At 41.8% G+C, this 27,696-nt stretch overlaps 1 protein-coding gene across 2 annotated transcripts in view; it reads left to right on the forward strand.

The window, feature by feature from the left end:
* The window catches only part of DLGAP2 (DLG associated protein 2), an 802,299-nt gene that overhangs the window by 297,074 nt on the left and 477,529 nt on the right, over nt 1-27,696 (forward strand). The gene's annotated exons all lie outside the window — the stretch shown is intronic.

Here is a 27,696-nt window from a genome sequence, read left to right on the forward strand (position 1 = left end):
CTGCGCTCACCATGCTTCGGGCATGGTGGCGCACTACGCACGTGCCACGCTATTTATTTTCCCTCCAGGGGTGTTGTGGACACCCCAAGAGGGAGAATAGTTGTCGGTACACCGGCTGTCGTTATTCCGGCTTTGGTATGGTGAGTGCCGGGATCCCGACAGCCGATATAACGAGTGCCACCCCTATATATATATGTGCAGCAGTGCAAGTATATGGGTACGCTCGGGTACGGAGCACCAATAAGAATTTGGCAGCGGGTACTCAGTGCCACCTGCCACACACTTTGCCATTACCACAATTTTATAATGTGCCACAAAGCAACAAGACCATGGTACTTGGCAGTATGACGCTCCTCCCACTTTGTCAAGGTTACTGGGAGTGCGACAGTGGCTGTATTTTCCTGTTATAATGGAGGCATTACTACAGTATATATTGTTATTAAATTGGGGGCATTACTATATATTTCTATTATACTGTACTGGAGGTATCACTATATATTTCTATTATACTGGAGGCATTACAATATATATTTTTAGCCTTGCCTCCAGATTCCCCCCCAAAAATGGGGCTGTACCACTAGCAGCATGTGACCACGCCCCCTCACAACACATGCCCACGCCCATTTTCCGGCACTCCGTACCACTAAGAAAATATTTCTACTTGCACCACTGTGTGTGTGTGTGTCTGTGTGTGTGTGTGTGTGTGTGTGTGTGTGTGTGTGTGTGTGTGTGTGTACTTATAGTAACTTTAGATTCAAGCAAAATACAATACTAAAATAAACACAGTATTTAAAAGCAGAGTGATCTACAATGCAGATAAAGTTCAAAACATAACATTAGCATTATAAGTAGGGAGGAATGGCTTGCCCTTTATTTTGTAGGAACTTTAATAGCATAATTATAATGTATCTTTTGGAATAAAGACATTTCCAAGAAGCAGCTCCTCATAATGCATTCACTTAATATAGTGTTTGCTGCACTGCTCAATGTAAAGAAATTGCTATGCAAAACAGAGCTTGTTGGGATCTGCAGACTGTGCCAGTGCTAGATAACAAACGTAGTCAAAGAAATAAATGCTAAAATGGGTGGACAGAATATGGTAGGGGGACGAACAAATTATATTTTAATACATCTATAACAGAGGTAGGACTTGTGCGCTTTAACTCTCACAATTATCTATGCAATTGACCCATGCAAATTTACAATGCAAAACATAAGTTTGTTATGTCTCCATTATTTTCTGCACTATTTTCAGATTATAAATATATTTGCAGTACATAATAAACATATATATTAGAACCCCTATAAATAAACAAACACTAATAAGTGGGGGAACTACCGCCATTGCAGGGAACGCAGTCACTACAGATTATCGAGCCTAGCAATGCATCATAGTTTTAAATGTGTGTGCAGAATTTTAGAAATGCTGGTAGCTATGTCAATTGATCTTTTGTGTGTTTCTGGGATGCAGATTTATAGGGGAATTCAATCAGCAGCGGTAACTTACTGCAGTGAAATGATCTCCTGGGGGCTAGCCCTGAAGTTGGCACCTGCCCGAAGCATGGCGAAAAAAAATATCCCTAATAAGCCCGTTCACGGATCCTATGTTTTCGCCAGAAAATTTTACAATTTTCGGCTGTAAAAACAGGGGTGTGATGAAAGCACTGGTAAGGTTGTACACAGGCGATATATTTATTTCAGGTTTCTAACCTACATGATTTAAAACCCCAGGAAAATGTATGTGATTGCAAAACAGACCGGTTAAATGTTTAGGGCTTTAGTAGAAGCCAGTTAAGGGTTCCTGGGGTTGTGGACAGAGAGAACGGATGGGCTTCATCTACTAGACCAATTTTGGGTCTTTATGCCTTCAGCCTAATTATTGCTTGCACCTGTAGAAGCCAATAAAGTTGTGTCAGGGCTTACTCAGGGTTTCACTTCCTGGAGCAACAGGTACAGTAGCAGGCTTGTTCAGAAACACTGTGATGTACTGTCTGTCCCTGAGTACTGTGCATATGCCTTGTTGTGGTGGGCAGTAGCAGATTTAAGAGTCAGGCCACCGCCCCCCCGATCACTACCACCAACCTCCCTTTCATCGTCAGATCTTCATCAGCTTCCTCCTGAGCCAGGTTCAAGATTTGCTCCTGCTAGTGCTCTGATACATGGGTGGGGCAGGGGAATGAATCACAGATGCAGAGCTCTGATAGGCTATGTAGAAACAGCAGTATCTGGCTCCTTCCCAATCAGGAATCCTCCGTTCTGGGACCCGGCAGAAAGTACCCCCTACCTCTCGACACCCATTTCCTGCAACAACCTGACCCAGCGACCCTCCCTTCCCATCAAAGCAGCTGCTGATCCGGACTGGCTGTCACCAAATAAGGCTCAAACGTGTGTGTGTGTGTGTGTGTGTGTGTGTGTGTGTGTGTGTGTGTGTGTGTGTGTGGGGGGCGGGGGTGACTGTTGTGCCGCCCTAAGCAGGCGCTGCCCTTAGGCATGTGCCTCACGTGCCTAGTGGGAAATCCGACACTGGTGGTGGGTACTCGTGGTACTACTCTGAGAGAGATAATCTGTGTGTTAGTGTTGTACTGCACAATAAACCCAGATTGCATTAATCCCTGGACTGGTGTTCTGTATTCCTGGCTGCTGTGTGTTTGGAGGTGCCCATCTACCCCAGGAGAGGACACCCCTACCGTGACCTTCTTACAGTGGGTAATTGAATTGCACAATTAAAAAAAAAAAAATCGTGCAAACACCACCCCCACTCCATTTTTCACCCTGAACATTTTTATAAATAAATATAATTCTCCCATAATATTATACACTGAGCTTTTTAATAATCAGGATCTAATTAGTCTTTAATCTTTCTTTGGTGTGCAAACTTATTGCTGTTTAGCATTGCATCTTGCAACTGATAGCCTTCCATAAAAGCCTACAGACTTCAATAAAAGAGTGTTTCTTAAAAATAAAATACAGTATGTCTTTAATTCAGGATTTATAACAATCACAAAGAGAGTGATTCATAATACTGTAGTTAAACTACTGACTTCAGTTATTATTATGGTACTTACAGAACACAGTGACTAAATATAACCCTGCTGTTATAATACAGCTGTTATCATGATTGTTTCCTGGCTGTATGTCAGTATGTACGTACGTACGCTCGCACAGCATGCTGGGAGAGAAAAGGGTACACCCAGAAAAATGTGGTATGCAATGCAATATGTACATGGGGTATCAGATTTGACATTTCTCTAAATGTACTAATTTAGTTGCAGATACGTAAATAAATACTACTATTAGCAAAACTATTATTGATATTACTATTATTAATTATTCTCAACTGTATCATTTCACATTTTTGGAAAAGATGTCCCTATCCTGGGTAGCTCTGTAATGTGATGTAAATGAGAGCTGCCGTGCTAAATGCCTGAGATGAGGCTGTTGGTATTATCTCATATTGCATTCTACTGACTCTCCATCTGCTCCAGATAAGTGAAATCTGCTTTAACATTTCTTAGTGAATATATTATTCAAATTCAAATTTGACTGAGACTGACTGCTCAGTTGCCCGGGCAGTGGACATAGAGTTGCTTTCCTTTTTGCAGCTTAATTAAGATGAAGTTTCATTTGAAAGGCATAGACAACCTTTATGATTCTTCTTAGACGCATTAATATGTATGCTCATGAAATATGCAAAGTTATTTTTTTTATTATTATTATTATTATTATTATTATAAGAATACTCCATTTCCCTGGGATTTGGAGAAAGGCATCAAAATACTCCTCTTAAGCCTCCTACATTTTTTGACACAATAACAACATAAAAACTGCATATAAAAGAACAATCATTTGTGCCTTCGATGTAGCCTCTATGAGAACACCAAAAAACCTGAGCCAAGCTAACAGACAAGTATCATAACCGAGTATGTATGACAGTTGACAGAGTTACCCCGGAGCACGCGGATTGCTTCAATTATTTGGCTCTATTATGATGAATGAAAACTACTTCACATCTCGGGAGGTCTGCAGCACACTGGCAGCTGCTTGATCAGCTCTGACAACCTTATTAAAGATCTGGGGAGAACGGAAAAGTTCAACTGCTGCAAAGCTTAAAGTTCCAAGGCTCAAGTTAAGCCTATTTTTCTAGTGCATCAGCAACTTCACAGATGGTGGAGTGTATTAAAAATAAGCTTTGCATAAAAAATAGATATTATTTAGCACAGTTTGTGCAACAGTTTAAAAACAAATCATGTGTTAATATATTTTGATTTTGCTAATTAAAAAATGTAAAACTTTGAATCGGTAGGTTATTTCATATAACATTATAGCCTTCCTACCTCTATGACTGTTATTACCCAGTCTTGTTTTTCCACTGTTTGCTTTTGTTTTGTTTCTGTTATCACTGTTTCCAATTGTAAAGCGCTATGTAAGAAATTGTTAATAAATAAATAAATAAATAAATACGTTATTTAAATAGTGCACACAGAGTGTAGAATATTTTGCAGAGAGTCATAATGTGGATATGAGAAAGTCCATATTATCGTAATGTTAACATGCAGCACATCGACATATTTGGCGTGTCCACATTGACCGTGTTGACATTCATCATGTCTACACAGCTGAAATGTCAATATAATGTCCCTGGTGGTGACTTACCTGGTATGGTGGGTCCAGCGGCTCCAGCTGTGTCTTCTGAGTCTGGTGGTGACGTCCTGATGACATCAGGCTCATCATACAGCTTCCAGCGGTCAGTATATCCATAACCCCTAACCCCAACTCTTCTCCTAGTGCCTAATCCTAACTGACCCCTCTCATAGACTAATTTAACCCCCCCCCCTGCAGCCTATCTCTAACCCTACGCTGCTGCAGCCTAACTCTAACCCCCCACTGCTGCTGCCTAACCCTCTGCTGATGCAGCCTAACCAAAACCATCTGCTTCTGCAGCCTAACTATAACCCTCTGCTGCTGCTATCTAACTCTAAACCTCCATTGATGCAGCCTAACATTTGTTGGAGTATAGTGCACTCAGTACCTTGTCTCCTATGTATACATTAAACTGGGTGCACATCCTCTAGTGCACAGGTTCTCAAACTCGGTCCTTAGGACCCCACACGGTCCATGTTTTGCAGGTCACCTGTAGATTTTTAAAATATGACAGTTGGTGATACACAGTGCAGCTGCCGGGTGACATGGAAAACGTGAACCGTGTGGGGTCCTGAGGACCGAATTTGAGAACCACTACTCGAGTGTTTACCCTCTAGTGTTGAAGCATCAAGGAGGTGGAGACTGAGGACACAGTTCCTCCTGCAGTGGAGTGAGAGAGACAGTTCCTCCTGCAGTGTAGAGAGAGAGAGAGACACAGTTCCTCCTGCAGTGGAGTGAGAGAGACAATTCCTCCTGCAGTGGAGAGAGAGACAGTTCCTCCTGTAGCGTGTGTCGCACTGCCTGAGCGGGACGGAGAGCAGTGGGTGGTGTGTGTTCCTTACAATGGGAGTCAGTCTGCACGGATGTGCAGCCTTCCATCCCATACCACAGCTGCATGAAGTATAGCGATACGTACTGCGCTTTCACTGTACCAGCCTGTTATAGATATGAGTGAGTTACTGCTGCTGCAGAACATCTTCCACATAAACAAGTGTTGTCTTTGTATGTTAATAAGCCAGCGTTCTGGTTAACTATCAATTGTGTGAATTACCATCACTATCAAACACCGCAACACTCTGCCAACAACATTAACCCTCCGCTGCTGCTGCAGCCTAACTCTAACCCTTTTCTGCCGCAGCCTAGCCCTAACCCTTCAGTCCATGCAGAATACTGAAATATCACATGTCAACATTGTAAACATGTCAGCATTCTGCAGGTGCTGACATGGACAATGTCGACATCATAACTGTAGACACTGTGGTGTCGATATTAATGTTCACATTGTAAATATCGACATACTGTAATGACTACATTACATTCTGCATGGCTTTACAGAGAATATATGGCCATTTCTATTGGTCTCTGCCCACAGGTCCAGCAACAGAAATCTTGGGGCCCAGTTTACTAATACCTTCTGGGGCCCCACAGATATATAAAATGTTTGTGTGTGGGAGTCTCTTGTCTGAGGTTGCCTGATGCCTAGAACAGCCTGAAAGGGACCTATGAGCACCATCCTGGAGGAAAGTCTGGCGGGGGGTCGTGCTGTGTGACCAGCTGCCGCTCACCGTGAAGAAGGAGTAACGGACCCCTGTATCAGCCAGGAACAGCACTGCGAGTAGGACCCAGAAGAAAACGTAGTTGGAGGAAACCGGAGAGGGTCCGTTTACCACTGAGCCATCCTGGAACTGCCTGCCCATGAAGGTGTCGATGGGGAGAACACCGGAGCGCCTGGAGAAGAAAGAGCTGAGTGGAGGCCATTAGAGAAGCAGTCTCTCCAAGACATCATAGGACCCAGCGCCGAGCTTAGGGGTAAACAGAGGCATTGTGGAGGACACCCCCGTCTGGCAAAAGGGCCCCTGCAGAACCCTACAACTCAGGACCTAGCTTCAGATTGCCAAGCTCAAAGGCTTCTCTGACGCCTAAAGCCGGGTCCTGAGTCATTATTAGGCCCCGTTTTTCCTGCAACTGATCCTCTGGCTCCTATGAACCATGGGACCTGGTAAAGAAGTCCCCTTTGACCGCACCTTGTCACCAGGCCTACCTGCCCCAGACTGAAGAGAACATGGCTCAGACTGATGTTGTATGCATTCTTTTTACCACTTTTTTATGGTTACGTTTTAACAGACTTCTGTCCTTGTATCAGTTCTATTACCCATCTACTGCTAGTCCTACAATCATAGAAATACTCCATACTTAATTTAACATAGATTACAATTTAACAAGCATTTTTTCTTTGAACGCAGTTTTAAGAAATGCTTGTGTGTATATGAGTCAGAGTTGTAATGAAGGTTTATTATGGTTCCTGGGAGACCTATCTGGCCTGGGTATTAGGCTATGAGTCTGGGGGTATACCATGCCCTGTTGTGAATAGAATACTGGGGCCCATTTCCATTCTGCACTACCTGCTAAGTAGGTTGTGTTCATGCTATCTTGGGGTCATGGCTCTGCCTCCTTGCCGGCCCTGCATTCAAACTAGGACCAAAGTCACATGGGTATTAGACAATGTACAATGGGGCTGATGCTGGCTCAGACATGAGTTATTATCCAAAAAGCCATAAAAAAAATAGCATATTTACAGTTTAACACAGTAGAATATGTGCCATGTGTGCCTGGTTTATTTCAGGCATACGTCACTCACATTTACATACATGTTTTAAACAATTAGTTTATCTTGCAAAGTACACATTCGCTATTTTGTTTCAGTACAGCTCAAAGAGAAAACCTGTTTAATAAAGCAGGAGTTATCAGGTACAACTCTTCATCTCATGCATGTAAAGATAACAATTCCTAAAATGCACACAAACGCATAATACAATGTGCAACAAAGAAAGCACCTATCAGGTTCAGGCATGAGGGGACTTATACAACAGCTTGCACAACAGCTTGCAAGAAGCAAGTATGGGTGCGATTCCAGCAACAAATCATTTAAAATGCAAAACCAGGTTGTTTTTACCTTTTAACTTATTACTGCTGTAATAATACAGGCAAACTCATAGGAATCGCACCCATACTCAGGCTATTACATAAGGCCTAAAATCACAAACAGCCAATCAACAGCAGTAAGGCAGAGCTAGCCATTGCCACCCATCACCAGTATTTGTACCTGGTTGTGGCCACCAACAAATTATACAACTTGGACATAGCTGTATTGATCTGCACGTGTTTGCATTTATACTAGCATACCCGTATGGTCAGGGCCGTAACTAGGTGTGTGCGGAGGGAGCACCTCACATGGGGGCTAATTCAGACCTGATCGCTGCTATGCGTTTTCACACAGCGGGCGATCAGGTCTGAACTGCGCATGCACCGCAATGCGCAGATGCAATGGTCCACAGCATCGGCGAGCGACGGGATGGTGCGAAAAATCCAATCGCACCAGCGATCGCAAGAAGATTGACAGGAAGAGGGCGTTTGTGGGTGGCAACTGACCATTTTCAGGGAGTGTCCGGAAAAATGCAGGAGGGATCCGGCGTTTTGTGGAAGGATTCTGACATCAGCTCTGGCCTCGATCATCGCAGCGGCTGAGTAGGTCCTGGGCTGTTTGTGCAGCTCTCCTGCACATGCGATCGCCCCTCTGCACAGCGAATTCCCCCTCCCGCTGTAGGCGGTGACTACCTGATCGCAGGGATGCAAAAAAATGCACCCTAGCGATCAGGTCTGAATTACCCCTTATAGAGCTGCAGGTAGGGTGTGCTGTTGGCGGCACTTGTGAATTATCTGTTTTAATTACTTTCACTTGCAGCTTCTCCCCTTTTTGAAGCCCAGCATCTCCTGACCACACCTGTCTCCTACCCCCACCCCTTCTGTCGCTAATACCTATACAACATTCATAAACTCAACTTGAGATTTCTTTGTTATTCAGTCGCACTGTCCTTTATTACATTTCAAGATGCTGACATACAGAGCCGGGCATAGGCAAACTAGGCAATTGCCTAGGGCATTTGATATGCCTAGGGGCATCAGCAGCTTCTGCTGATTAAAATGATATGCGGCATGCCTATATTCTGTGTGTAGCATTTCTTATGCAGATACAGCCACAGTCTCACACAGTATATAGGCATGCTGCATATCATTTTAATCAGCAGAATCTGCTTGTGCATGCTAACCACATAGCATTGCAAATAAGATGCATTTTCATAAAAAAAGGTGCCCGACATTAGTATTGAGGCAAGATTTATTAGGACACATCTGTATCCAAGCAGAGGCAGAGGTTGCAGTGTGAGTGCTGTGTGCATGTGAGTGGGTTGGTTGTGCAGTAGTGTTTGGAATATGTGTAAGGAGCATTATGTGTGTCATGTAAAAATGCATTAACAATGTGCAACATATGTGTAAGGGGCACTATGTGTGTCATTATGTGTATAAGGGCATTAATAATGTGCAGCATATGTGTAACAGGGTACTACTGTATGTGTGTCATTATGTGTATAGGGGCACTAATAATGTGCAGCAAATGTGTAGGGGGCACTATGTGTGTCATTATGTGTATAAGGGTATTAATAATGTGCGGCATATATGTAAGGGACATTATGTGTAAAAGGGCATTAATAAAGGTTCTCATAATGTGTAAGGTGCATTATGTTTATAAGGATATTAATAATGTGTAAGGGGCATTACTGTGTGGAATTATGTGTATAAATGCATTATTAATGTGTGGCATTGTGTGTATAAGGTGCTCTACTATGTGGCGTTGCGTATAGAAAGGGCATGGTTTAATGTGAATAAGGAGCAATTCAGTGTGATATAATGTGAATAAGGGGCTCTACTGTGAGGAGTAATGTTTACAAGGTAAAGTAATACTACTGTGGGTTGTAATATGAATTATGGACACTATCGCATGATCAAATGTGAATAAAGTTACAGTACTGTGTGGCGTAATTGGAATTGGGGTTACTATTATGTGGCCATGCCCCTTTCCAGCAAAAACACACCCCTTTTTGGGCTGTGCGCCAAATGTGTGAACTGTTCCTATTTAAAATATAGGGGGTACAAACACCAAAATAAGGACTGCTATGGGTGAGGGGTGATGGTGCTGGGAAAGAGGTGCAAGGTCAGAGGCGGAACCAGCGGTGGTGCTAGGGGGTACCAGCCAAAATCTTGCCTAGGGCATCATATTGGTTAGGGCCGCCTCTGCTGACATACCCGGGATTCAAACCCATTGCCTGTGGCATTGCAAGGTAGATAATTCTAAGCTAGAGAATTGTAACTATTTGAAACTTACCTTGTACTTTGTGAAAAAATTATCAGCATTGCGGCTGAGCAGATCTATGTAGTGTGTGACTGCAAGAGATTGTATGTGTGGCTGCACACTACATAGATCTGCTCAATTGCAATGCTGATTATTTTTTATTACAAAGTACAAGTAGGTTCATATAGTGTTCATAGTATTTATGCAGGATCAAATAACTCAATGAGTAGGGCATTTGATTAGAATTCAACAGGTTATAGGTTTGAATCCTGGGTATGGCAGTATATTAAAATGTTTTATTTAATAAAGGGTATCCAAGGTTATAGCATTTAAAATATTGACATTGATAATCTGGGAGGAACATGATTTATAGTTGTTAATTAGTCATAAACATTACTTCAGCAGGGACATTATAATGAACTCAGCTTAATACATAATACAGGTTGAGCCGGATGGGTATTTTGCCTCTTTTCAACCTCATTAGCTATGTAACTTTGTATATATATCTATCTATAGGTATCCTGACCAAAAGAATGAAGTAAAAATTCTGAAACGTTGACCGATCATTTGGGATCCAGCGTTTGGCTTTGATAGTCGTCTGAGTGCCGCCCTTCGGCTAATATATTTGTTTTCTGACCCAGTACGGGCCGGACAAATGGGAGGGCACCGACGCAAGTACTCACTGCAGACAGGGAGTGTCGGTCACTTGGAAATTTTATATATATATATATATATATATACATATATAGAAACAGTCCACTGGTGTAGGATAACCAAATACTTCCCCCAGGCAGGAACCAGGCGGCACTCCACGGATTTTTGAAAATAGCAGCTTATTTATTTAAAGTGCAAAACAGTGCATCATAGTGAGCATAATTCCATCCCGACGTTTCAACACCCATAGGCGTTTTTTTCAAGGTGCTCAGAACAAGTTTTTACACTTGTTCTGAGCACCTTGAAAAAAACGCCTATGGGCGTTGAAACGTCGGGATGGAATTATGCTCACTATGATGCACTGTTTTGCACTTTAAATAAATAAGCTGCTATTTTCAAAAATCCGTGGAGTGCCGCCTGGTTCCTGCCTGGGGGAAGTATTTGGTTATCCTACACCAGTGGACTGTTTCTATGTATGCATTCATGGGATGGCACCCCGGTGGCTGATATATGAGTGAGTGCCTGCTACACCCTTCTTGTTATATATACATATATGTACAGAATATGGAGACTGGACAAAGTAAAAATCTGCATACTTAGGGGTGCAATTCCCTTAAAGAGGGCATCGGAACACAGATAGACCTAGATAGGTCAGTGGAGTGCCGAGGCGTTTGTATCTACTATATATATATATATATATATATATATATATATATATATATATATATATACAAAACACAATAGTATCTTTATCTCGCGCCAACCTAGGAGCAGCACTTCGGGAGAGATCTTTGTTGGAAGACCTCAAAACATACAGAATAAAATACAAATTCCCAAGTGCGCTAAAATGGAATGTATTTACACACTTCTTCAGGCGATAATTTCGTCAGAATGTAGACTGGAGGATGTTTAAAACTGGGTACCTGTAACCGACACCCCTCACCAAAAATAGTCACCCAAACAAGAGGCCAATCGGCCAATTAGTAAAAGACTATTTTAATACCATGTAATTGAACATATAAGTTTTTACACAGTTCACAATATAAAATTATATGAATAAAATACAACCAAAAGAATACACAGCCAACAAGTTTGCGAGATGGATCCTAGATACCCCTCACCTTTTGCAAGGTGCGAGCTCGACAGGGAGTATCTTCACAAACTAGATTGTGATCCTTTGACTGACAAACCCAACGCGTTTCGTCTTATCGACTTCATCAGGGGCAACTTGTTTGGGAGATAATAAAATAATTCTATTTGAAACTGCTTTTAAAAAATTGGGAGAATTATGTATACGTAATATAAAAACAGTACCTACCGAGTATAGAAAGAGGACTAATTTGCTCTCGATGGATTTGTATAAATAATCCTATCCTAAAATGGATATAAACAACACATTCTTACATGTGTTCATTTGATGGAACTAATGAAACATTATTAATATTATTATAATTGTCGACTAGACCTACCTCAAAAAAGGATTATTCGAAATATGTCGGGACTCAATAAGTGGAGCTCTTATATTCGGACTCCTAATGGAAGCATAGTCAATTAAGTGCTGATGTTTTATGGACTGCCTAATAAAGAGAGAAGGGGAGAATCCAATATGGACCAATTTGGGTAGTCAGCTGCCTATTTGGTTCTATTAACTGATCACAGGAAATACCATACCTTAAAGATAGTTTTGGCGTAAAATCTTTGTCAGACCGCCTATAGGAATTATTGATTCTAGCCTCTTAGGAGTGCTGACAACCGTATATCGACATTTTAATAAACTACCTAATAAAAAACAAAAATGATGTTATTCACAAAAATATACCTATTGATATAATTTAAGGTAATTTGGTGAAACATACCTAAAAAATGGTATCCACCTTTAAGAACCGGAACTACTTCTAATTCAAATATTGACCTTCATACAGTAGAAAACTCTGAAAAGATCAATATTAATTTATTGTTTTATATTATTTTTTATTTTTTAATGAAAGGTGTGTCAGTCATTGAGAATCACTTACAAATATACATATACGTGTACATACCCAGAATTAAATGGCTGGTTTGACAATCTCAAAAAGGTATAAATGATGTGGCTTCCTCAATAGGTCTCACAGAATGGATCTTTTTTAAAAAAATGGAAACATTGTCACTATTTCCAAAAGGCATAGTTCTAACCACAACAACTTCAAATTAGTCTCAAAAAAGCAACAGCAATCCTTTCAGCAGATAGAGACATTCTCACCATTTGCAAGAGGCACAATTCAGATGGTAAGTATAATGCCTATATACATAGTAATTAATTATAGCCATCAAGAAAATTGAATTAAACAAACAAAAATAATAAACAAATGATCAATTTCAATAAACCAGCAAGAGATTTACATTCACAGTTATTAACTGAAGCCTTCGGAAAAATGAAACAAACAGAGATGATATGTGCACTCACCCTGGGAAAGCCTTAGCAGCATGTGGAAGTCACAGAGTAATGCAGTGATTGCTGCAGCTGCTATTTAAATCACTTGCCTGCATACATCACTTCCTTTAATTAAAGATGATCTCTAATAGTTAAATCAACCTAAATGAAGGTTAAGCTCTACTTATAGATTTATACTTCACTTCTATGAGGATCCACAAGTAAAATTGCCTGCTTCCAATATGTTGTGCCTTTAGCTAATGTACTTAATATACTTTTTATTAGTATTAGAGTGGCTAGATTGCTCACACCTGACCGGAAGATCGTATTTCCGGTGTGCGTTCCAATATGCGTTCCACCTACTGTGACAGGCTGTTTTAATGGCACAACCTCTCCCACGGGTCATCCCTTCTCTCTGACGCATACCATATCTGACACGTCTCTCCGACGCGCAACGCATCAGGGGACATGTGGTCTCCTTCTCACAGACCTCTCCTTCCCTCCGACGAGCAACGCGTCATGGGGCACATCACTACCTTCCCCTGACGCATACCACATCACTGATCCTGTGGGTCGGATCGGCCCAGGCCTCCGTGCAAAGTGCATCGCGGGCACGTGACTGAACACGTGTACCATGATGCATACCCTCACGTAATTCCCACCATTCATTGGCCTATACTGCAGCGCACATCATGGTCTCCTAGCAACCTCTGGTGTATGTCACCGGAGGTTTTGATTTTTAGATATTCTCATCAGGATGTATTCTGACATATTTGAGACATGTTTTGAAAGTATTTTCAATATACTTCGTTCTTGTGGGGATTATTTCTGTGATGTATATCAACTTGCCCCCCATATAAACAGACCATATCTTGATATGTATTCACTATATTGATAATGCAACCATTTAGCTGCATTCAAACTAGAATTTTATAAATATATCAGTGACTGTGAAAAAATTGATAAGTGTGCATTTTTTAATAAAGTGTATTCTTAATATTAAAGAACAATACTAAATTACCATAATTTACTCTAAGAAGGGAAGAAAAATTACAATACACACTATGATGGGGAACGTGAATTACTTATTTTCCTACAAAAAAAATTTTTAATAAAGTTTTCTATGTGATGTGTAATAGATATTCATATTGGGTCCCTTATCTAGGACCGTGAACGACTGTTATTTGGCTAAATACCAAACTGGTGAATTAATTGCATAAATTGAGTGTCGTGAGGTGAATTACATGATAAAATGTTAATTCGTACCAAAAAAAAAAATTTTTTAGTGAAGAATACATTATGATCTTATAATTATTAAAAGAATGTTGGTGATTTATATTCTCGATATAGTCTCATAAAAACACATACATACATACACACATACATCAGAATGTTTAAATGCATGTATATGTATAATTTCTTAATTGATGCTATTATCTTGGTATAAAGATCCCATATAATACATATGGATCAAATCCTCTCAACAAACAATAGAAAGTAATAGACTAATCTCCTACAATTTGTAGTGTCAATTATTAATATATTACACTAGACAAGCTTGTGATGTTAATTGTTCACATTTTCCAATGGACAAGCTTATCAGGTACAAGGGTGATGACCTCTCTATTAATTCATTGTTTCATTTTTCCAGGCCTCAATTTCACAGATAATACATTCCATATACAACCTAAATATAATCCAACCACTACTATTATTATACGCGTACTAGACTTTTACAACCTTAATATAGTCCAGCTCACAGGTGTTACAAAGGTGAACTCAGAGAAATGACACAATGTCTATATTCTCATTCAGGCCCTTCGGATGAAGAGTATTGAGAGTGAAAATCCAAAAGGATTCCCTTCTCGAGAGCAGACGTTCTCTATCGCCTCCTCTAGGGCCTAATTTGATCAGTTCCAGTATTGTAAATTTCAGATCTTTCACATTGGAATTATGGACTTCTGCGAAGTGGCGTGGTAGATTATGGTTGGTAACTTTATTTTTTATGCCCCGTAGGTGCTCCTGAATTCTAAGTTTGACAATGCGTTTTGTTTTGCTTACGTACATTAGGTTGCAACTACAGGTTATTCTATAGACAACATATTCGCTGTTACAATTGACTTTATCTTTTAGAGTATATTCAAATCCATTTTCGTGTTTCCAAGAGAAGGTGGATTTCTCCATATGCTTGCAGCATATGCACCGATTACATGGGAGACAACCCATGTTTTTTTCTGATAGGAAATTTGTTTTAAACTGAATGGTAGATTTTTTGGATTTTAATGTACTTGGTGCTAAAATACTCTTTAGATTGTTAGCCCTTCTAAAAACTACTTGTGGTTTAGGGGGAAGTGAGGGTCCAAGGATTGGATCTTTTAATAATATAGGCCAATGTTTGTCTAATATCTTCGTAATTAGGCGATTTTCTTTGTTATATTGGGTTATAAATGGCCTAAAGTTGGAATCCCTCCTCTTTTTGGGGGCTGAATTTGAAGATAAAAGATTTGCCCGATCGATGTTGCTCGCCTTCTGTAAGGCTTCTTCAATTTTTGTCTGGTCATAACCTCGTGCTAAAAAGCTTTCCTTCAATGTGTTTGCCTGTGTTGTAAATTCGCTGAAGATGCTACAATTCCTCCTCAGTCTAAGGAACTGGGAATAGGGAACTCCTTCAATCCATTTGGGATGATGGCAACTCGATGTTGGAATGAAGTTATTTGCATCGACTTCTTTAAAAAAAGTCGATGTCTGAACTTGTCTCCCTACTATACCTTCCAGTTTCAAATCCAAATAATCAATCACATTTGAATTGGTCTTAAACGTGAATTTCAAATTGAAAGGGTTAACTTGAAGGTATTCCATAAATTGAGCTATACTTTCTTCACTTCCTTTCCATATGAAAATCAGATCATCGATATACCTTCGGTATATTTTAATGTGATCTTTCTCATATATAGAACCATAGATGAAGGACTCCTCCCACACCCCCATCAGCAGGTTAGCATATGATGGGGCAAATTTGGTCCCCATTGCAGTTCCCTGCTGCTGGAGGTAGTGGGAGTCCTCGAACCTGAAATAGTTATGTTTCAATATGAAATCTATACTTTCCAGAATGAATTTGGTTTCTACCTCTGATTTCTCTAGGTCAGCTCTCAGGAAAGACCGCACCGCTTCAATACCCTTCATGTGGGGTATAGAGGAATATAAGGCTTGTATATCTATCGTAAGCCATCTTTCCTCAATATCCCACACATGTCCCTCCAACGTCTGCAACAAGCTGGTAGAATCTCTCAGGTATGAAGGTAAAGTTTTCACATAAGATTGTAATCTTAGATCTACATAATGGGAGAGATTCGCTGTTAAGGAATCTATTCCCGAGAATTCATCTCGGGAATAGATTCCTTAACAGCGAATCTCTCCCATTATGTAGATCTAAGATTACAATCTTATGTGAAAACTTTACCTTCATACCTGAGAGATTCTACCAGCTTGTTGCAGACGTTGGAGGGACATGTGTGGGATATTGAGGAAAGATGGCTTACGATAGATATACAAGCCTTATATTCCTCTATACCCCACATGAAGGGTATTGAAGCGGTGCGGTCTTTCCTGAGAGCTGACCTAGAGAAATCAGAGGTAGAAACCAAATTCATTCTGGAAAGTATAGATTTCATATTGAAACATAACTATTTCAGGTTCGAGGACTCCCACTACCTCCAGCAGCAGGGAACTGCAATGGGGACCAAATTTGCCCCATCATATGCTAACCTGCTGATGGGGGTGTGGGAGGAGTCCTTCATCTATGGTTCTATATATGAGAAAGATCACATTAAAATATACCGAAGGTATATCGATGATCTGATTTTCATATGGAAAGGAAGTGAAGAAAGTATAGCTCAATTTATGGAATACCTTCAAGTTAACCCTTTCAATTTGAAATTCACGTTTAAGACCAATTCAAATGTGATTGATTATTTGGATTTGAAACTGGAAGGTATAGTAGGGAGACAAGTTCAGACATCGACTTTTTTTAAAGAAGTCGATGCAAATAACTTCATTCCAACATCGAGTTGCCATCATCCCAAATGGATTGAAGGAGTTCCCTATTCCCAGTTCCTTAGACTGAGGAGGAATTGTAGCATCTTCAGCGAATTTACAACACAGGCAAACACATTGAAGGAAAGCTTTTTAGCACGAGGTTATGACCAGACAAAAATTGAAGAAGCCTTACAGAAGGCGAGCAACATCGATCGGGCAAATATTTTATCTTCAAATTCAGCCCCCAAAAAGAGGAGGGATTCCAACTTTAGGCCATTTATAACCCAATATAACAAAGAAAATCGCCTAATTACGAAGATATTAGACAAACATTGGCCTATATTATTAAAAGATCCAATCCTTGGACCCTCACTTCCCCCTAAACCACAAGTAGTTTTTAGAAGGGCTAACAATCTAAAGAGTATTTTAGCACCAAGTACATTAAAATCCAAAAAATCTACCATTCAGTTTAAAACAAATTTCCTATCAGAAAAAAACATGGGTTGTCTCCCATGTAATCGGTGCATATGCTGCAAGCATATGGAGAAATCCACCTTCTCTTGGAAACACGAAAATGGATTTGAATATACTCTAAAAGATAAAGTCAATTGTAACAGCGAATATGTTGTCTATAGAATAACCTGTAGTTGCAACCTAATGTACGTAGGCAAAACAAAACGCATTGTCAAACTTAGAATTCAGGAGCACCTACGGGGCATAAAAAATAAAGTTACCAACCATAATCTACCACGCCACTTCGCAGAAGTCCATAATTCCAATGTGAAAGATCTGAAATTTACAATACTGGAACTGATCAAATTAGGCCCTAGAGGAGGCGATAGAGAACGTCTGCTCTCGAGAAGGGAATCCTTTTGGATTTTCACTCTCAATACTCTTCATCCGAAGGGCCTGAATGAGAATATAGACATTGTGTCATTTCTCTGAGTTCACCTTTGTAACACCTGTGAGCTGGACTATATTAAGGTTGTAAAAGTCTAGTACGCGTATAATAATAGTAGTGGTTGGATTATATTTAGGTTGTATATGGAATGTATTATCTGTGAAATTGAGGCCTGGAAAAATGAAACAATGAATTAATAGAGAGGTCATCACCCTTGTACCTGATAAGCTTGTCCATTGGAAAATGTGAACAATTAACATCACAAGCTTGTCTAGTGTAATATATTAATAATTGACACTACAAATTGTAGGAGATTAGTCTATTACTTTCTATTGTTTGTTGAGAGGATTTGATCCATATGTATTATATGGGATCTTTATACCAAGATAATAGCATCAATTAAGAAATTATACATATACATGCATTTAAACATTCTGATGTATGTGTGTATGTATGTATGTGTTTTTATGAGACTATATCGAGAATATAAATCACCAACATTCTTTTAATAATTATAAGATCATAATGTATTCTTCACTAAAAATTTTTTTTTTTTGGTACGAATTAACATTTTATCATGTAATTCACCTCACGACACTCAATTTATGCAATTAATTCACCAGTTTGGTATTTAGCCAAATAACAGTCGTTCACGGTCCTAGATAAGGGACCCAATATGAATATCTATTACACATCACATAGAAAACTTTATGAAAAAATTTTTTTGTAGGAAAATAAGTAATTCACGTTCCCCATCATAGTGTGTATTGTAATTTTTCTTCCCTTCTTAGAGTAAATTATGGTAATTTAGTATTGTTCTTTAATATTAAGAATACACTTTATTAAAAAATGCACACTTATCAATTTTTTCACAGTCACTGATATATTTATAAAATTCTAGTTTGAATGCAGCTAAATGGTTGCATTATCAATATAGTGAATACATATCAAGATATGGTCTGTTTATATGGGGGGCAAGTTGATATACATCACAGAAATAATCCCCACAAGAACGAAGTATATTGAAAATACTTTCAAAACATGTCTCAAATATGTCAGAATACATCCTGATGAGAATATCTAAAAATCAAAACCTCCGGTGACATACACCAGAGGTTGCTAGGAGACCATGATGTGCGCTGCAGTATAGGCCAATGAATGGTGGGAATTACGTGAGGGTATGCATCATGGTACACGTGTTCAGTCACGTGCCCGCGATGCACTTTGCACGGAGGCCTGGGCCGATCCGACCCACAGGATCAGTGACGTGGTATGCGTCAGGGGAAGGTAGTGATGTGCCCCATGACGCGTTGCTCGTCGGAGGGAAGGAGAGGTCTGTGAGAAGGAGACCACATGTCCCCTGATGCGTTGCGCGTCGGAGAGACGTGTCAGATATGGTATGCGTCAGAGAGAAGGGATGACCCGTGGGAGAGGTTGTGCCATTAAAACAGCCTGTCACAGTAGGTGGAACGCATATTGGAACGCACACCGGAAATACGATCTTCCGGTCAGGTGTGAGCAATCTAGCCACTCTAATACTAATAAAAAGTATATTAAGTACATTAGCTAAAGGCACAACATATTGGAAGCAGGCAATTTTACTTGTGGATCCTCATAGAAGTGAAGTATAAATCTATAAGTAGAGCTTAACCTTCATTTAGGTTGATTTAACTATTAGAGATCATCTTTAATTAAAGGAAGTGATGTATGCAGGCAAGTGATTTAAATAGCAGCTGCAGCAATCACTGCATTACTCTGTGACTTCCACATGCTGCTAAGGCTTTCCCAGGGTGAGTGCACATATCATCTCTGTTTGTTTCATTTTTCCGAAGGCTTCAGTTAATAACTGTGAATGTAAATCTCTTGCTGGTTTATTGAAATTGATCATTTGTTTATTATTTTTGTTTGTTTAATTCAATTTTCTTGATGGCTATAATTAATTACTATGTATATAGGCATTATACTTACCATCTGAATTGTGCCTCTTGCAAATGGTGAGAATGTCTCTATCTGCTGAAAGGATTGCTGTTGCTTTTTTGAGACTAATTTGAAGTTGTTGTGGTTAGAACTATGCCTTTTGGAAATAGTGACAATGTTTCCATTTTTTTAAAAAAGATCCATTCTGTGAGACCTATTGAGGAAGCCACATCATTTATACCTTTTTGAGATTGTCAAACCAGCCATTTAATTCTGGGTATGTACACGTATATGTATATTTGTAAGTGATTCTCAATGACTGACACACCTTTCATTAAAAAATAAAAAATAATATAAAACAATAAATTAATATTGATCTTTTCAGAGTTTTCTACTGTATGAAGGTCAATATTTGAATTAGAAGTAGTTCCGGTTCTTAAAGGTGGATACCATTTTTTAGGTATGTTTCACCAAATTACCTTAAATTATATCAATAGGTATATTTTTGTGAATAACATCATTTTTGTTTTTTATTAGGTAGTTTATTAAAATGCCGATATACGGTTGTCAGCACTCCTAAGAGGCTAGAATCAATAATTCCTATAGGCGGTCTGACAAAGATTTTACGCCAAAACTATCTTTAAGGTATGGTATTTCCTGTGATCAGTTAATAGAACCAAATAGGCAGCTGACTACCCAAATTGGTCCATATTGGATTCTCCCCTTCTCTCTTTATTAGGCAGTCCATAAAACATCAGCACTTAATTGACTATGCTTCCATTAGGAGTCCGAATATAAGAGCTCCACTTATTGAGTCCCGACATATTTCGAATAATCCTTTTTTGAGGTAGGTCTAGTCGACAATTATAATAATATTAATAATGTTTCATTAGTTCCATCAAATGAACACATGTAAGAATGTGTTGTTTATATCCATTTTAGGATAGGATTATTTATACAAATCCATCGAGAGCAAATTAGTCCTCTTTCTATACTCGGTAGGTACTGTTTTTATATTACGTATACATAATTCTCCCAATTTTTTAAAAGCAGTTTCAAATAGAATTATTTTATTATCTCCCAAACAAGTTGCCCCTGATGAAGTCGATAAGACGAAACGTGTTGGGTTTGTCAGTCAAAGGATCACAATCTAGTTTGTGAAGATACTCCCTGTCGAGCTCGCACCTTGCAAAAGGTGAGGGGTATCTAGGATCCATCTCGCAAACTTGTTGGCTGTGTATTCTTTTGGTTGTATTTTATTCATATAATTTTATATTGTGAACTGTGTAAAAACTTATATGTTCAATTACATGGTATTAAAATAATCTTTTACTAATTGGCCGATTGGCCTCTTGTTTGGGTGACTATTTTTGGTGAGGGGTGTCGGTTACAGGTACCCAGTTTTAAACATCCTCCAGTCTACATTCTGACGAAATTATCGCCTGAAGAAGTGTGTAAATACATTCCATCTTAGCGCACTTGGGAATTTGTATTTTATTATATATATATATATATATATATATATATATATAATGTGGGAAAGGGCATCATAGCATGGGCTTTCTCTGGGATCAATCTTGTCATGTCCCTTCCCCACGAGCCATGCCCCTTATGTCCTTATTGAAAGAAATGGGGGGCACCAATTCTCTCTCTAGCACAGGGCACCAAAAAGTCTAGTTACAGCTCTGCTCATGGTACTCGACTTATGTTAGGCCCTCCATACCCTACCCATCCTGCCACTCCAGGTTAAAATGAGCAAAAGTGTATTCAATTCCCCATCACCCCCAATGTATGTAATAATATATACAGGTTGAGTATCCCATATCCAAATATTCCGAAATACGGAATATTCCGAAATACGGACTTTTTTGAGTGAGAGTGAGATAGTGAAACCTTTGTTTTCTGATGGCTCAGTGTACACAAACTTTGTTTAATACACAAAGTTATTAAAATATTGTATTAAATGACCTTCAGGCTGTGTGTATAAGGTGTATATGAAACATAAATGAATTGTGTGAATGTACACACACTTTGTTTAATACACAAAGTTATAAAAAATATTGGCTAAAATCACCTTCAGGCTGGGTGTATAAGGTGAATATGTAACATAAATGCATTCTGTACTTAGATTTAGGTCCCATCACCATGATATCTCATTATGGTATGCAATTATTCCAAAATACGGAAAAATCCCATATCCAAAATACCTCTGGTCCCAAGCATTTTGGATAAGGGAGACTCAACCTGTAAAACCCTGCCAAATAATAGGAGTAATGTGAATGTATGAAAATATTATATGAGACTATAAAAATGGTACAAAATATTAAATGCAGCAATAATGTGCTTTTCTGTCTAGCATACAGCATATATAAAATGTACTGTAGGAAATGTTTACAGCTGCCCACAATTATACAGCTAACATAGGACTCAGTAAGAATACACATCGTTAAAAAGAAAATTGTTTCCATTTCTGCATTTAAGAAATATCCCTAGTATCCTTTCCTCTAATACTGTAACACATAATGTCCTTTTACATCAGTCATTTCCAGTGGTCGGCTACATTAAATTGAAATTACATAATCTGCCAGATTAAAAAGTCACTACATAGAAAATAGGATTTGAAAGTACAAAATAAAATACGTTTGTTATTTTATTTTGTTTTCTTTATTTCTTCTGTGGAGTGGGGGTTGGTGGGTTTATTAACTCTTTATGTTTTTATCTATATCTTAACAGTGATCCCCACAATTACTCCTGGGAGACTGGACTTGCTAAATAGTGTGTGCCATTGTTCTATAAATCCTCATACTGTAGTTGTATAAACAAAACACTGTCTTCCTGATCTGTATTATTAATACATTTCATATACTGTATGTAAATGCTTCTATCGCATCCCTACTGTCCCTCGTTCTCTAAGTTGTAAATGTTCATCTCATGTATATTCCTGACAAGTTTTACTATGCAGCCCATGTTCTGTTGATGACTTCATACACCTTGCAGGAATGAAGAGCGCGTGCGAATAGCGCAAGCGAGCGTAAAATTCTAGGCTGTTAGGATTGCATGGGCTTTACACAATGTTTAGGTTACTTAACAGTTAATAGGCTTGGGGGGTTGGTCTTAATTAGAATAGTGGGAGTGTAGGGAGGAGCTAGCAGACATTTTGTGTGAGACAGGATATGCTTTCTGCCTCTTTCTCTCAGGATTTTCCAGCAGAAGGACATGTGCTCCTGTGAGTAGCTCTTTAATTAATTTTGTATCTCCAAAATCCTCTTTCTCCACTCTGCTTTATTCTTTCACTAATTCCTATCTATTCTATAGCCTCTTTATTCTCCCTTCTTTCTCTTATTCCCTCACTATCCCCTTTTTCATTCTTCTCCTAATGGCCGCTCGCCCACGCAGACGGGCGCACCCCCCTGCTCGCTACCTAGTCCCCGGGTCTGGTGCGGCTTCAGCAGTATCTTCCGCGCTGGGCCACCGCCAGTCCCTCAGCCCTGCCCTGCTACCTGCTGCCACGGGCGCTTGTTTCCACTGGGTCCGGTGCACAGGCGCCTGCACTTAACCACTTGCCAGGCTCTTCGCTGGCACTTTCTGTTCCCTCTCCTGTTGCAGATTCGGTGGACATGCCGGAGAGTGATTCCAGCGACAGCGACCAGTCTTCTGCATCGGCTGCCACGAGACGGGCCTCCCAGGCATCCCCATCCGGTGAGACTAATGGTAATGGCGTTTTGGGTCAGCAGGGTGCCGGTGCCGAGACTGCCAAGGGCAAAGACCAGGCGAAGGTTGTCAAGGGTAAACGCCATAGGCACGGGCGTTCCCACAAGCACAGTAAGCGATCGCGCCGCCGGAGGCATGGTAGCAGTAGCAGCAGTCCGGAAGAGGGCAGCCCCAGCGACGTCGTGCGTTGCCCATACACCAAGGTTATGCGGGGTCTCCGCCCACGGATACGGGATCGTATCACTAGCGGATCTTACGTGGATGTCTTCGCATTAACATCCAAGTCCCGCAAGGCTTTGGTGGCGGCCAAGAAAAAGAGTGGGATAGGTGAGGACGCATATAGGTCCTATGTTAACTGGCTCAAGGGGTTCTACACATTCGCAGCCTGTTACCTGGAGACTCGCCCGGAAGAGGCCATGAACATCGTGCGCTACCTGCACATGATTCATGGTCTATTCCTTTCTAACAGGCCTCTCGCCTGCCTTCGGTACGACACGGAGTTCAGGCGTAAACAGCGCGGTCTGCATTTCCTGGCTTTCGGTGTCAAGGATGTGGAAGTATGGCTTGAGGTTATGGAGGGCTCCCTCGAGCTTCCGGAAGCCTCTACGGCCCAGCCCGTTAGCACGTCCGCTAGGGGCTCCTTTCGGGCCACCGCGGGACGAGGGTCCAAAGGTCGTTGTTTTGCCTTTAACAACGGCAATTGCGGACCTGGGTCCAAATGTCGTTTCCGGCACAGCTGCCTGCGCTGCGGAGCTTCCCACCCGGCTAAGGAATGTCCCAAGCCTGCCGGTGCGGGTCCGGGTGGCAGATCCCCCAGCGTTACTAGTGCTAAGTAAAGCCCCATCCCCTGTCCGGCTGGACGCCATGCGCAAATGGCTTACTTGGTACCCACTTCGCCCTTAGGCCCAATTTTTGCTGGAAGGTTTTACCGAGGGATTTCGCCTCCCCATTAGCGGCGAGGTCCCTTACTCAGCTCCTCAGAACTTGCGCTCGGCCAGAGAGCTTCCCCTCGTTCTGCAAGGAAAGGTGGTCAAGGAAGTGCAGCTGGGACGCATGGCCGGCCCCTTTGCTGCACCCCCTTTGCCAAATTTGGTTTTATCCCCAGTTGGAGTGGTCCCTAAGAAAACTCCTGGCAAATTTAGGCTAATCCAGCACCTGTCTTACCCTCATGGCGCATCTGTTAACGATGCGATCCCCGAGGCGCTATCCTCGGTTACGTATCAATCGTTTGATGACGCTTTGAAATTAGTCAGAGCGGCGGGCCCCCATGCGTTATTGGGTAAAGTTGATGTGGAATCTGCATTTCGTCTTTTGCCATTGCACCCTGATTCGTTTCGTTTCATGGGCTTTAGGCTGGACGACAGTTTTTACATCGACAAATGCCTACCCATGGGTTGCTCAGTCTCCTGTGCTTTTTTCGAGGCTTTTAGTTCATTTCTCCATTGGTGCGTTTGCGCTGGGACGGGGGAACCGGGAGTCGCACATTATCTGGACGATTTCCTGTGCATCGGGCCTTGCGGCTCGGACAGGTGTGCTCAGCTGCTCTTCTCCTTGAAAGCACTTTTTTCCGAGTTCGTGGCACCAATCGCTCCGGATAAATGTGAGGGTCCTTGCACCCGCCTCTCGTATCTAGGCATCGAACTGGATACTGAGGCGGGATGCTGCCGATTGCCCTTAGACAAAGTTGCCAAGTTGCGTGTGTGTATTGAGAGGGCATTGGCAGGTGGCAAGGTTACCTTGCGCCAGTGCCAATCCCTTCTCGGTCTTTTCAATTTTGCATGCAGGGTCATTCCCATGGGTAGAATCTTTTGTCGCAAATTGGAGCGGGCGACGGCTGACGCTCGTAGGCCGCATCACTTCATTAGATTGTCATCCGAGATTTGCAGGGACCTGCGAGTTTGGGATGCCTTTCTGCATGAGTTTAATGGCGTAGCCATTTGGCTGTTTGAGGCGGTCCACAGCCCAGGTATCCAGTTGTTCACCGACGCGTCGGGTTCCTGGGGATACGGTGCGTACCTCGATGGTGCATGGTCCGCTGCCCCTTGGCCGGTCTCCTGGTTCCGGCAGGGCTTAACCCGCAACCTTTTGTTGCTGGAACTGTTTCCCATTGTCGTTGCATTGGAGCTGTGGGGGGAGCGGATCAAAGACCAGCACAAGGTCTTCTGGTGTGACAATCTGGGAGTGGTTCAGGCGATCAATGGGCAGCGATCTTCCTCGCTTCCAGTTCTTTGCTTGTTGGCCCACCTGGTCTTGCTCTATTTGCGTCTGAATGTTCACTTCGTTGCGCGGCACATCCCAGGGGTTGACAACAGCATCGCCGATGCTCTCTCTAGACAACAGTGGGCTCGGTTTCGCGCGTTCGCCCCTGCTGCAGCGCTTACAGGTGACTTATGCCCTTCTCATTGCTGGCAGGTTATATGGCTGGGATAACTGCTTTGGCCAGCCAGTCGGTGGCTCCAGCCACGCTGGTGAAATATCGGGCGACGTTCCATCGATGGGAGGCATTCATTGCGCACAGGCGAAACGAAGGTAAGCCTTCCTTTCGACTACTGTTGGCTTTTGTCTGGCGTATGTACGAAGCTGGGAGGTCGCGCGCAGTTGTCAGCCAGATGCTGGCAGGTATCTCCTTTTTTCTGCGCTTATAGGGTAGCCATGATTTCACTAAAAGCTTTTTGGTGAGACGCTGTTTGCAGGGCTGGGCTCGTGGCACTCCTGTGTCTGTGGACAACAGGCGTCCTATATCGGTTGCGCTGCTGGGTCGCCTGATGGAGGTCTTACCATCCATTTGCGATTCTCAGTATGAGGTGTTGCTTTTCTGACTTGCCTTTGCTATGGCTTTTTACGGAGCCTTTCGGATCGGCGAGTTGGTGGCCCCCTCCAGGTCCGCGGCCCCTCCTTTGCTTGAGTCCCATGTGTTGCTGGCGGATGCGTTACTGTGCAAATTAAGCCGTTCTAAGACGGATCAGTTGGGGCGTGGGCATTGGATTACCTTGCCTGCCTGCCCTAACACTAGCATCTGCCCCGTAACCTTGGCATGCGTGTATGGTGACTCCCGGCCACGTTGTGGCGGAGCGTGGCTTGTCCACCTCGATGGGTCACCTTTGACGTTGTACCAATTCCGGTGGGTATTTAAGCAATGCATCCTTGCGTTGGGATTGTCGCCATCACTGTATGGCACACATTCCTTTCGTATTGGTGCTGCGACAACAGCCGCTTCATTGGGTTTTTCTGAGACTGAGATTAAAGCGCTTGGTCGATGGAAATCCAATGCCTACAAGCGCTATGTCAGGTGATTCCATTGTCCAGTTTACGGCAGGCCTTCTTCTGGTTTGCCTCAACTTTTTCTTGTTCTCCTTGCTTTCTTTTCAGTTCATTCGTGGGACGATGGGATGGCATGCCGGCGGGTCGGTGTTGGGGTGCCCTCGCCAGCCGCTACATTTTTGGCGGGTCTGCGGGAGTGCCTTGGCTCTGACTCGTTGACCCGTCTTTTCGTCTCTCCTCGACTGGACTCGACCTGTAGCCTTTTTTGGCCACTCGTCACCGTTTGAACGGTGGGGGTCCCGTTGGATTTTGCCCTGTTTTTCTCCTGAGATCCCAGAGGGTGCTATTGGCCTGCGCCCTCTGTGGCAGGTTTTGCAGGTTTTCACTTCGGACAAGTCATTCCCCTCCCCTCCCCGCCCCTTATTCGTTTTTAGGACGCCCATTTCAGTAGACCTGATGGCGTCTCTTTTTTGTCTGATGAGGGCATTTGTTTAGGTTGGAAGGTAGTTTCCGAGTTCTTTATAGGTCAGTTTTAGTTAGTTCGTTGTTAGTCAGGGTATGGTGGCGGCACCGGCTCCTTAAAGGCCGGTGTGTGGCGGGAAAGAACAGCAGTTACAGTGGCTATTGCGCCGCTGTTTGTGGGTGCGTTCTTTGCCCAATGCATCGTATACTCTGGCCCTCCTTACCGGGGGTCATTGGGGCTCGGCTGTCTGGCCGGCTCTATTATGGTGTATTGGGGAGAGAGTTGGAAACTCAGCACTTATTGGCGTAAGCCAATGAGATAAAGAAGTCATGTCGTGGACATGCGTAGCAGCAATAAGTCGTAATGTCACTGTTGGTCTGGCCGTTCTTTCTTATTGCCACCATACTTAGCTTAAATATATCATAATAAATAACGGTTGACCGATTTTAATGGCATTTCAGTGGTCTGTGTCGTTATTTCTCTGTGTCATTTATTTCTAGATAAGTTAAGTTAGTTCA

This window comes from Pseudophryne corroboree, chromosome 4, assembly GCF_028390025.1.
Source record: "Pseudophryne corroboree isolate aPseCor3 chromosome 4, aPseCor3.hap2, whole genome shotgun sequence".
In the NCBI taxonomy this organism is placed as follows: Eukaryota; Metazoa; Chordata; class Amphibia; order Anura; family Myobatrachidae; genus Pseudophryne; species Pseudophryne corroboree.